Source organism: Salvelinus namaycush, chromosome 25 (genome assembly GCF_016432855.1).
Source record: "Salvelinus namaycush isolate Seneca chromosome 25, SaNama_1.0, whole genome shotgun sequence".
Classification (NCBI taxonomy): domain Eukaryota; kingdom Metazoa; phylum Chordata; class Actinopteri; order Salmoniformes; family Salmonidae; genus Salvelinus; species Salvelinus namaycush.
The window spans coordinates 13195853-13209185 of NC_052331.1; positions in this window are offsets into that span (position 1 = coordinate 13195853).

Genomic DNA, 13333 nt, shown 5'->3' on the forward strand with positions numbered 1-13333 from the left:
ATTAAAAAAATATATCTTTTGAATTTCGCGCCCTGCACTTTGAGCTGGCTGCACTTTGAGCTGTCGGGCTGCAGCCATAAGAAGTTAACCTTTCAGCGCAAGTTCTAGTTTCCTGAATTTCCACCTGTCTGACATGCACAAAGTAAACTGTCTGTTACTCAGGCCCAGAAGCTAGGATATGCATATAATTGGTATAATTGGATAGAAAACACTCTGAAGTTTTTAAAACTGTTAAAATAATGTATGTGAGTATAACAGAACTGATGTGTCGGGCGAAAAGCCGAGGAAATTCCATCCAGAATTTTTTTGTTGTTGCTCCCAGCCACTTCAAATGTGAAGCTATTGAAAACTATGACTTCCGTGGGTAATTTCAATTGAATGCCTATAAAGTTTCTAATGGGTTAGGACCCAGATTGCAGTTCCTATGGCTTCCACTAGATGTCAACAGTCATTATATATGGTTTCAGGCTTGTTTTTGAAAAACCAACGAGGAATAGTAGTTTATCCAAGGGGAGCACTAAGTCAAAAGTAGCCTCTTTGCGCGCGTGAACGAGGAAGCACTCTTCGTTATTTTCCTTTCCTATTGAACATACTAGTCTCCGTATGAAATATTATTGTTTATTTAGATATTAGACTACCTGAGGATTAATTAGAAACGTTTGACTTGTTTGGACGAACTTTACCGGTAACTTTTCGGTCTTCTTTGTCTGCATGTTGAACGGGTGGATTACTGAACTCAATGAAGCCTACTAAGCGGACTTTTTGGGATATAAAGAAGGACTTTATCAAACAAAACGACCATTCATTGTGTAGCTGGGACACTTGGGATTGCAAACAGAGGAAGATCTTCAAAGCTAAGTGATTTATTTTATCGCTATTTATGATTTTGTGACACCTGTGCTGGTTTGAAAACATATGTTGTTGTGGGGCGCTGTCCTCAGATAATCGAATGCTCTGCTTTCGCCGTAAAGCCTATTGTAAATCGGACAACTTGGTTTGATTACCAAGATTCTAAGCTAAAGAATCATGTGTGACACGTGTATATAATTAATCCTCAGGTTGTCAATTGTCTAAATATTTCAATCGGACAATAGTGTATTCAATAGAAAGGAAAAACAACGAAGGGCGTGCCCTCAGTCACGCGGGCAAACCAGCACTGCATGATTCTACAGTCCACTGACAGGAAGATCTCATTTTTCTTAATATTTCAGAAAACAAGCCTGAAACAATGTCTAAAGACTGTTGACATCTAGTGGAAGCCATAGGGACTGCAATCTGGGTCCTAACCCATTAGATACTTTATAGGCATTCAATTGAAATTACCCACATCAAAAAAATGGGTAAAATCCTGGATGGATTTTCCTCAGGTTTTCACCTGCCATATCAGTTCTGTTATACTCACAGACATTAGTTTAACAGTTCTGGAAACTTTAGAGTGTCTTCTATCCAAATATACCAAATATATGCATATCTTAGCTTCTGGGCCTGAGTAACAGGCAGTTTACTTTGGGCACGCTTCTCATCCAGACGTCGAAATACTGCCGCCAAGCCATAATAAGTTAAATCAGGAGACCTACATGTAGATTTTAAAAAAATCATAAGATATACTGTAGGCCTGCCGTAGGTGTTGTAGGTATTTTAATTATCCTTAATTTTACTACATAAAGTCTACTTACTCTGCTGGCGTCTTGACCCAGTTTATGCCCTCATTTGCAATGCAACCTTGGGTGGCAGTGTGTTTTGGTCCGAGCAGACCCTTTTCCGGCTAACAGACATAGTTTTCATCAAGCCAGCTTCTTTCTATAACGCTTCCCGTTCCAGGGTTAGGACTGTAACCACCAGAAGATTTGAAAATGAGCCGGAGCTGAGAGGATCACCAAAACTTAAAGGTATTTTATTTAGCCTATTAATGTGTAGACATACTGTGTAATAAATTCAATAATTGTGTACAAAAACGTGAATGTGTTTTTGCAGAGCATACAACCATGCCGACAACCATCCGTGGAGATCAGTGGACAATGGGCTGGACAATGGGCCTCACCGAAAAAACGCATGGTTCCAAAGAAAGTGGTTAGTTTCTTAAAATGTGTTTCTGTACGCAGCATTTGTGTGTTGCAGTCACTTATAATTTTTTATTACCGTTACTATCATAGGCCACTGTAATCGATGGGGGCTCAGGGCGGTACCATTCTGCTCATCTGATGAAGGTGCACATGGATCAGATTCAAACTTTGAAGACCGAGATCGAGTCATTGAAGGCAGACCATCAAAAAGAGAAACATTCTCTGAGGGCAGAGATAGGTCCAGAGCCAGGCAATATTGGCGGAGAGTCACTCGTCATTGGCGGAGAGTCAGGCACATCTGTGAGCTCTGGAGAGTCAACATACACGGTGGGTTCGTCAAGTCGTCGGTTCACCCTGACATTTCCATTCCACTTCTGACAACAGAACTTGACAAACTGCTCACCAGGCACAGCAAGGGCCGTCCGGACAGTTACGCTGTTCTGCTATTCCAAGGATGTGTAACCGAAGAGTGGACACAGAATACCAACTGGGATGGATCCCGAGGAAAATCAGTTTTACCAGTGAACCTCTGGGTGTTCATGATTAATACTGTGTCTCAGAAGTTTCTGTCCATGACTGATGCAACCCGAAAAAGCATTAAAGACAGAGTTAATAAGTACTTGAGGTCACCGAGAAAGTCTGGACATTCCCAGGAATTAGGCACGTTACCATGTACTGGAGGCTATGTTTACTTGTCAGACTGCACAGTAGCCTAATAAACATATGCATTTTGAACAGTTTAACTATTTGCTTACGGGCTCCCAAGTGGCGCAGCGGTCTAAGGCACTGCATCTCAGTGCCTGAGGTGTCACTACAGACACCCTGGTTAAATTCCAAGCTGTATCACAATTGGCCGTGATTTGGAATCCCATAGGGCGGTGCACAATTGGCCCAGCGTCGTCAGGGTTTGGCCGGTGTAGGCCATCACTGTAAATAAGAATTTGTTTTTAACTGACTTGCCTAGTTAAATAAAAGTTCAATTATGGTTTTGCCTACACCTTGCGACCTGTTTAAATTATATGAGCAAAACATTTCATTTTATTTGGAATGGCAAGCCAGACAAAATTATTATAGGATTATTCAATCATTAATGGCTTTGGATCAGAATAAAAACTTAAATCCGAACTGGTTGGAGATAAGAGTAGATGGCCATAAAGGCTAGACCATTTTCCAAGCTGTTCAAACATTCATAGATGACCAGCATGGTCAAATAATATAAAAATGGGTTATAGAGGATGCACCCAGTCAGCACCTTAGGAGTAAATGCAAGTTGGCTTTTCATAGCAGAGCCTTCAGAGGTCAAGACAGCAAGTGCGTGTGCGAGAGAGAGAATCAAAACACAAACAATAACGCGTGGAATACAGAAATAAGAATGTCAGTTTAATATGCAGTGCATATCACCTCCTATTTCCCTTCTCAGAGTTAAGAATTGTGTGTGTTAAATGTTTTGTGACATCGTGGCATTTAAAGCATATTGAAGATAGAAGCAATAGGATTTGAAGTAATAGCCTACCCTTTAATGAATACTCAGGGAGAAAAAGGTGTAGATTCATGCGCAGAGCTGGCAGATGTTTATTAAGACTTCGCAGAAGGCAGGAATTGTGGTCGCAGGCAGTGGTCAAACACAGGTAGGTAGTCAAAAACAAACAATACCTCACAACCATACAACAGAAAGAACTGAACTAAATAGGGAGCTGATGAGACCAGGTGAGAAACGAACACAGGTGAAATCAATGAACAAAAATGAAAGACAGGTTTATGTTCCAGAACACAAAGAAAAAGATCACGAGGTTGACTAAGAAAAGAAAAGCAGAACCTTACAGTACCCTCCCCCATCCCATACCCGCTCACTACACCGAAACCAGTCATCGACAACTGGGACAGTACCAGGCTCCGCCTCACAGAGAAACAAGGGAGTTTGGTAACCAAGGACACACTGAAACGGAGTAAGGCAGAGGGATGAGTGCATGAGTGAGTTCTGAGCGTATTCGGCTCAGGCCATATACCGACTCCAGTCGTGTGGAGAGGAAGAACATTGTTGGCGGAGGTACTTCCCTATTTCTTGGTTCATGCGTTCCGTCTGCCCGTTGGTCTGGGTACCCGGAGGTGAGGCTGAGGGCGACCCCCAGTCGGTCACAGAAGGCTCGCCACACCCGGGAGACAAACTGGGGCCCGCGGTCAGAGACGATGTCCTCAGGAATCCCATACAGACGGAACACTATCTGAAACATACATTCCGCCAATTCCATTAGGTGGATGAGGAAGAGGAACCAGACGACACATTTTTGAAAAAGGTCTACTATGACAAGGATGGTGGTGTTACCAGAGGATTCAGGAAGGTCTGTGATGATGTCAACAGCTATGGTATGTGGGACCAGGGTCTGTGAGGGATTGGCAAAGGTTGAAGCTTCCTGGAAGGGAGATGACGAGGGCTTTTGGTTTGGGTGCAGACTGGACAGGAGAGTACGTAATCCCTTACATTGGATGCCAGAGAGGACCACCAGAACTTCCGGGCTAGAAGTTCGGTGGTTCGTGTAATGCCCGGATGTCCTGACCCCAAGGACGTGTGACACCATTGCATCAGTTGGGGTCTAACAGCTGCTGGTACGTAACTCCTCCCAGCTGGTGTCTCAGGAGGAGCCGGGTTTAAGGTTAGGGCTTCTTATATGGCAGAGTGAACCTCCCACTGTACCGGTCCCATAATGCAAGAGGAAGGAAGAATGGGTGTAGGGTCTGAGTTACTGGTAGGAAGGTTAAACTGGCGGGAGAGAGTATCAGCTGTTATATTTTTCTTTCCAGGGATGTAAGTAACATGAAAATTAAAGCGTGTGAAGAAGAGAGGGCAGTGGGCTTTTCTGAAGTATAACCTCTTGGCCCCTCTGATATATCCCAGATTACGATGATCTGTTAGGACGAGAAAGGGATGTTGTGCGCCCTCCAACCAGTGGCGCCACTCCTCGAGGGCCAGCTTGATGGCGAGGAGTTCTCTGTTCCCCACATCGTAATTCCTCTCAGCGGGGGATAACGTCCTGGAGAATAAGGCACAGGGATGTGATTTGGGACGTGTTCCCACCCGCTGAGAGAGTATGGCTCCTACTTCGGAGGCAGGTTGGCGAAGGACAGGAGCTGAGGTGAAGAGGTGTTTCAAGTTGTTGAACGCAGTCAGGGCGGTATCAGTCCATTGAAGGGTCCAGCTCTTTTGGCTGGTAAGGGCAGTGAGGGAAGCGTCAGTAGAACTGAAGTTCCGAATGAACCGGCGATAGAAGTTGGAGAACCCAATGAAACGTTGTAGTTCCTTAAAACTTCTTAGGGCTCCTTTTTTCTCAATTTCTACCTGACTGACATGCCCAAAGTAAACTGTCTGTTGCTCAGGCCCTGAAGCCAGGATATGTATATAATTGGTACCATTGGAAAGAAAACACTTTTAAGGTTGTATAAATGTAAAAATAATGTAGGAGAATATAACACACTAGATTTGGTAGGAGAAAACAATCAGAATTTGTTGTTGTTGTTGAGAGACCATGCTCTTACAATGGACAGTATAGGGGCATTCTGAATTCTAGCTCCCAAGATGCAATTCCTATGGCTTCCACAGGGTGTCAGCAGCCTATGTTCAAGGTTACAGGCTTGTAACTTCAAAAACGAATAAGAAATATGAGTTTAGGACACAGTCTTGGAAATTCGTGTTTGGGTGCGCGATGAAGACAAGCTGCACCTGCTAACAATCGGTTTCCTATTGGACATACTTCTTTCTGTAAGAAATATTATAGTTTGATTACATTTTAGGGTATCTGAGGAGTAAGTAGAAATGCATTTTGACTTGTTGAAACAAAGTTTAGAGGTAGATTTTCGGATTTCTTTCTCTGCTTGTTGAACGAGTGGATTACTCAAATCGATGGTGCCAACTAAATGAACTTTTTGGGATATAAAGAAGGATTTTATCTAACAAAACGACACTACATGTTATAGCTGGGACACTTTGGATGACAAATCAGAGGAAGATTTTTCAAAAAGTAAGTGAATATTTAGTCGCTATTTGTGAACTTATGAAACCTGTGCCGGTGGAAAAATATTTTGATGTGGGGCGCATTCCTCAAACAATCGCATGCTTTTGCTGTAATGGCTACTGTAAATCGGACAGTGCAGTTAGATTAACAAGAATTTAAGCTTTTAACCGATATAAGACACTTGTATGTACCTAAATGTTTAATATCCATAATTTTTATGATTATTTATTTGAATTGTGCGCCCTCCAGTTTCACCGAATTTGTCCCGCTAGTGAGATGCCTAGCCCAAACAGGTTAATGGTGGTGGGTTTGGGCCAGTTACTGACCGCGGTGACTTTGTTCTCATCCATGCTGACCCCTCCAGGTGTCAGTACGAAGCCGGGGAAGTTTACCGAGGTTATATGGAAGGCACTCTTTTCAGTCTTCACATAAAGGTTATGGTCAAGGAGCCGTTGAAGAACCTTTTGCACATGCTGTATGTGTTCCTTCAGGGAGTAGGAGTAAATCAGGAGGTCATCAATGTAGACGATGCGAAAGTGGTTGATCATATCCTAGAAAACCTAATTCATAAAGGATTGGAAGACGGCGGGGATGTTCGTAAGGCCGTAGGGAATGACCAGGTATTTGTAATGCCCTCGAGCGGTGATAAAGGCCGTCTTCCATTCATCGCCTTCACGTATACAGACATGGTTATATGCACTTCGCAGGTCGAGTTTAGTATAGATGTTGGCACGGCCCACTTGTTCAAGGGTCGCTGGAATCAGAGGAAGAAGGAAACGGTTCTTGACCGTGACGTCATTCAGGGAACGATAATCAATACATGGACGGAGACCACCATCCTTTTTTCCAACAAAGAAGAAGCTGGACAAAGCAGGAGAAGAAGAAGGACGACTGAAACCATTTGAGTGATTCATCAATGTAGTTCTCCATTGCCTCATATTCCGGGATAGATAGGGGGTAAACACGGCCCTTCGGTGGGGACACTCCAGGGAGTAAGTCAATAGCACAGTCTCCTGGGCGATGTGGTGGCAGAGTGGAGACCTTGACTTTGCTGAAGACGTTGCTGTACTGGGCGTATTCAGATGGTATGGTGCGTGGCACTGCCAAGGCAGAGTCCTCAATGGTGGTGGCTCTGCAGGGTAGGCTGACACAACTGGAGAAGCAGGTAGAAGACCAGGACAATAGTTCACCTTGTTGCCACGAGATGGCAGCATTGTGACGACAAAGCCAGAGGTGTCCAAGGATGAGTGGCTGTTTGGGGGATGAGAGTTCCATGAGTTGAATGGTTTCGGTGTGGAAGACTGTTTATGTGCTGCTGTAAGCTTTGATGCTAACCTTACTTTGCTACCTGACAACTTTATGGTTTTTACTTATTAATTACCGTTTATATTTATAGTTTTTCCCTTGCTCGATTTCTTTTCATTCAACTTTTTCACTCCGGACGCTTTATCTGGACGTGGTTCGTCAGGACCTCCACCAGCCAAAGCTAAGTAGTAGCAGTAAGCAGCGAATCGGAGTCAGAGGCCGAGCCTTCTCTGGTCTCTACTCCTCCCGTTACGGGGTCTGAGACGCCGAAGCCTCCCACCATTAGCTCTGACAAATTGAAAACCCTGGTCATTGGCGACTCTGTTACCCTCAGTATTAGACTTAAAACGAATCATCCAGCAATCATACACTATTTACCAGGGGCAGGGCTACCGACGTTAAGGCTAATCTGAAGATGGTGCTGGCTAAAGCTAAAACTGGCGAGTGTAGAGAGTATAGGGATATTGTTGTCCACGTCGGCACCAACGATGTTAGGATGAAACAATCAGAGGTCACCAAGTGAAACACAGCTTCAGCATGTAAATCAGCTAGAAATATGTGTCGGCATCGAGTAATTGTTTCTGGCTCCCTCCCAGGTAGGGGGAGTGATGAGCTCTACAGCAGTCTCACAACTCAATCGCTGGTTGAAAACAGTTTTCTGCCCCTCCCAAAAGATAGAATTTGTCGATAATTGGCCCTCTTTCTGGGACTCACCCACAAACAGGACCAAGCCTGGCCTGTTGAGGAGTGACGGACTCCATCCTAGCTGGAGGGGTGCTCTCATCTTATCTACGAACATAGACAGGGCTCTAACTCCCCTAGCTCCACAATGAGATAGGGTGCAGGCCAGGCAGCAGGCTGTTAGCCAGCCTGCCAGCTTAGTGGAGTCTGCTACTAGCACAGTCAGTGTAGTCAGCTCAGCTTTCCCCATTGAGACCGTGTCTGTGCCTCGACCTAGGTTGGGCAAAACTAAACATGGTGGTTTTCGCCTTAGCAATCTCACTGGAATAAAGACCTCCTCCATTCCTGCAATTATTGAAAGAGATTGTGATACCTCACATCTCAAAACAGGGCTACTTAATGTTAGACCCCTCACTTCCAAGGCAGTTATAGTCAATGAACTAATCACCGATCATAATCTTGATCTGATTGGCCTGACTGAAACATGGCTTAAGCCTGATGAATGTACTGTGTTAAATGAGGCCTCCCCTCCTGATTTACGCTAGTGACCATATCCCCCGTGCATCCCGCAAAGGCGGAAGTGTTGCTAACATTTATGATAGCAAATTTCAATTTACAAAAAAATACGTTTTCGTCTTTTGAGCTTCTAGTCGTGAAATCTATGCAGCCTAATCACTTTTTATAGCTACTGTTTACAGGCCTCCTGGGCCATATATACCGTTCCTCACTGAGTTCCTATCGGACCTTGTAGTCATGGCAGATAATATTCACATTTTTGGTGACTTTAATATTCACATGGAAAAGTCCACAGACCCACTCCAAAAGGCTTTCGGAGCCATCATCGACTCAGTGGGTTTTGTCCAACATAACTCCGGACCTATTCACTGCCACAGTCATACTCTGGACCTAGTTTTGTTGTGGATCTTAATGTTTTTCCTCATAATCCTGGACTATCGGACCACCATTTTATTACGTTTGCAATCACAACAAATAATCTGTTCAGACCCCAACCAAGGATCATCAAAAGTCGTGCTATAAATTCTCGGACAACCCAAACATTCCTAGATGCCCTTCCAGGCTCCCTCCGCCTACCCAAGGACATCAGAGTACAAAAATCAGTTAACCACCTAACTGAGGAACTCAACTCAACCTTGCACAATACCCTAGATGCAGTCACGTCCCTAAAAACTAAAAACATGTGTCATAAGAAACCAGCTCCCTGGTATACAGAAAATACCCGAGCTCTGAAGCAAGCTTCCAGAAAATTGGAACGGAAATGGCGCTACACCAAACTGGAAGTCTTCCAACTAGCTTGGAAAGACAGTACCGTGCAGTATCGAAGAGCCCTCACTGCTGCTCGATCATCCTATTTTTCCAACTTAATTGAGGAAAATAAGAACAATCCTAAATTTATTTTTTATGCTGTCGCAAAGCTAACTAAAAATCAGCATTCCCCAAGAGAGGGTGGCTTTCACTTCAGCAGTGATAAGTTCATGAACTTCTTTGAGGAAAAGATCATGATCATTAGAAAGCAAATTACGGCCTCATCTTTAAATCTGCATATTCCTCCAAAGCTCAGTTGTCCTGAGTCTGCACAACTCTGCCAGGACCTAGGATCAAGGGAGACACTCAAGTGTTTTAGTACTATATCTCTTGACACAATGATGGAAATAATCATGGCCTCTAAACCTTCAAGCTGCATACTGGACCCTATTCCAACTAAACTACTGAAAGAGCTGCTTCCTGTGCTTGGCCCTCTTATGTTGAACATAATAAATGGCTCTCCGGATGTGTACCAAACTCACTAAAAGTGGCAGTAATAAAGCCTCTCTTGAAAAAGCCAAACCTTGACCCAGAAAATATAAAAAACTATCGGCCTATATCGAATCTCCAATTCCTCTCAAAGATTTTAGAAAAAGCAGTTGCTCAGCAACTCACTGCCTTCCTGAAGACAAACAATGTATACGAAACGCTTCAGTCTGGTTTTAGACCCCATCGTAGCACTGAGACTGCACTTGTGAAGGTGGTAAATGACCTTCTGACCTCGTCAGACCGAGGCTCTGCATCTGTCCTCGTGCTCCTAGACCTTAGTGCTGCTTTTGATACCATCGATCACCACATTCTTTTGGAGAGATTGGAAACCCAAATTGGTCTACACGGAAAAGTTCTGGCCTGGTTTAGATCTTATCTGTCGGAAGGATATCAGTTTGTCTCTGTGGATGGTTTGTCCTTTTGGTGTTCCTCAGGGTTCCGTTTTAGGACCACTATTGTTTTCACTATGTATTTTACCTCTTGGTGATGTAATTCGGAAACATAATGTTAACTTTCCCTGCCATGCGGATGACACACAGCTGTACATTTCGATGAAACATGGTGATTCCCCAAAATTGCCCTCGCTGGAAGCCTGTGTTCCAGACATAAGGAAGTGGATGGCTGCAAATCTTCTACTTTTAAACTCGGACAAAACAGAGATGCTTGTTCTAGGTCCCAAAACACAAAGAGATCTTCTGTTGAATATGACAATTAATCTTGATGTTGTACAGTCGTCTCAAATAAAACTGTGAAGGACCTCGGCGTTACTCTGGACCCTGATCTCTCTTTTGACGAACATATCAAGACTGTTTCAAGGACAGCTTTTTTCCATCTACGTAACATTGCAAAAATCTGAAACTTTCTGTCCAAAAATGATGCAGAAAAATGTATCCATGCTTTTGTCACTTCTAGGTTAGACTACTGCAATGCTCTACTTTCTGGCTACCCGGATAAAGCACTAAATAAACTTCCGTTAGTGCTAAACACGGCTGCTAGACTCTTGACTAGAACCAAAAAAGTCGATCTTATTACTCCAGTGCTAGCCTCTCTACACTGGTTTCCTGTTAAGGCAAGGGCTGATGTCAAGGTTTTACTACTAACCTACAAAGCATTACATGGGCTTGTTCCTACCTATCTTTCCGATTTGGTCCTGCCGTACATACCTACACGTATGCTACGGTCACAAGACGCAGGCCTCCTAACTGTCCCTAGAATTTCTAAGCAAACCGCTGGAGGCAGGGCTTTCACCCATAGAGCTCAATTTTTATGGAATGGTCTGCCTACCCATGTGAGAGACGCAGACTCGGTATCAACCTTTAAGTCCTATGATTGAGTGTAGTCTGGCCCAGGAGTGTGAAGGTGAACGGAAAGGCACTGGAGCAACGAACCGCCCTTGCTGTCTCTGCCTGGCCGGTTCCCCTCTCTCCACTGGGATTCTCTGCCTCTAACCCTATTACAGGGGCTGAGTCACTGGCTTACTGGTGCTCTTCCATACAGTCCCTAGGAGGGGTGCGTCACTTGAGTGGGTTGAGTCACTGACGTGATCTTCCTGTCTGGGTTGGCGCCCCACCTTGGGTTGTGCCGTGGCGGAGATCTTTGTGGGCTATACTCGGCCTTGTCTCAGGATGGTAAGTTGGTGGTTGAAGTTATCCCTCTAGTGGTGTGGGGGCTGTGCCTTGGCAAAGTGGGTGGGGTTATATCCTGCCTGTTTGGCCCTGTCCGGGGGTATCGTCGGATGGGGCCACAGTGTCTCCCGACCCCTCCTGTCTCAGCCTCCAGTATTTATGCTGCAGTAGTTTATGTGTCTGGGGACTAGGGTCAGTCTGTTACATCTGGAGTATTTCTCCTGTCTTATCCGTTGTCCTGTGTGAATTTAAGTGTGCTCTCTCTAATTCTCTTTCTTTCTTTCTCTCTTTCTCTCTCTCGGAGGACCTGAGCCCTCGGACCATAACTCAGGACTACCTGGCCATGCTGCTGCTCCAGTTTCAACTGTTCTGCCTGCGGCTATGGAACCCTGACCTGTTCACCGGACGTGCTACCTGTCCCAGACCTGCTGTTTTCAACTCTCTAGAGACAGCAGGAGCGGTAGAGATACTCTGAATGATCGGTTATGAAAAACCAACTGACATTTACTCCTGGGTTGCTGACCTGTTGCACCCTCGACAACCACTGTGATTATTATTATTATTAGACCCTGCTGGTCATCTATGAACATTTGAACATCTTGGCCATGTTCTGTTATAATCTCCACCCGGCACAGCCAGAATAGGACTGGCCACCCCTCATAGCCTGGTTACTCTCTAGGTTTCTTCCTATGTTCTGGCCTTTCTAGGGAGTTTTTCCTAGCCACCGTGCTTCTACACCTGCATTGCTTTCTGTTTGGGGGTTTAGGCTGGGTTTCTGTATAGCACTTTGTGATATCAGCTGATGTAAGAAGGGCTTTATAAATACATTTGATTTGATCAATACTGGATGGAGAATTGCTTCTGCATTGTTATTAAAATGGGGAAAAGTATAGCTCTGACAATAAAATGCTCAGAGTATTTAACGTTCTCTGCTCTTTGTAAGGTGATTCAATCTTTGGTGCTCTCACACCTAGAGTAATATCCAGTCATACAGTATGGTTCAAAAACTTCAGCAAGCTCAAAACAGAGCTGCCAGACTAGCTCTTCACTGCTCTGCAGATATCAACCGAATACACAATAACCTCTCATGGCCTTCTGTTGAAAGTAAATTACTATCCAGTCTTTAGATTTTTCTCAGAAATGCTATCCTGTTTAAAAAAACATTATATCTCAAGCCAATTGGTGTATACCGGCAAGAGACATAATCACCAAACAGGCGAGACAGGCTAATTTGGGGCATCGGATATCCCCCAGACCTAGAAAAAAACTCCTCAAATCAACAGTTATATACAGTACATCGCCATCACTGAATGGAACTCCTTACCAACTCATATTTCCCAAGTGAAAAGTGAATTCAGATTCAATAAAACATTAAAAGTACATCTAATAAGATTAACCATATGACTGGACAGATACTGATCCCTGATGTTTTTCGAATGTTAAATGTTATCTTTCAGGTATTTTAAATGTATGTATTTCTTAATGTTTTTTAAATGTATGGTTTTTAAAAATGTTTTTAAAGTTTTTTGTCTGACCCCAGGAAGACTAGCTGTCACACCCTGACCTTAGAGATCCTTTTTATGTCTCTATTTTGGTTTGGTCAGGGCGTGAGTTGGGGTGGGCATTCTATGTTTTGTGTTCTATGTTTTCTATTTCTGTGTGTTATCCCGGGTGTGGTTCTCAATCAGAGGCAGCTGTCTATCGTTGTCTCTGATTGAGAACCATACTTAGGTAGCCTTTTCCCACCTGTGTTTGTGGGTAGTTGTTTTCTGTTTTGTGTCTGCACCAGACAGAACTGTTTCGGTTTCGTTCGTTCTCTTTGTAGTTTTTGTTATTCAGT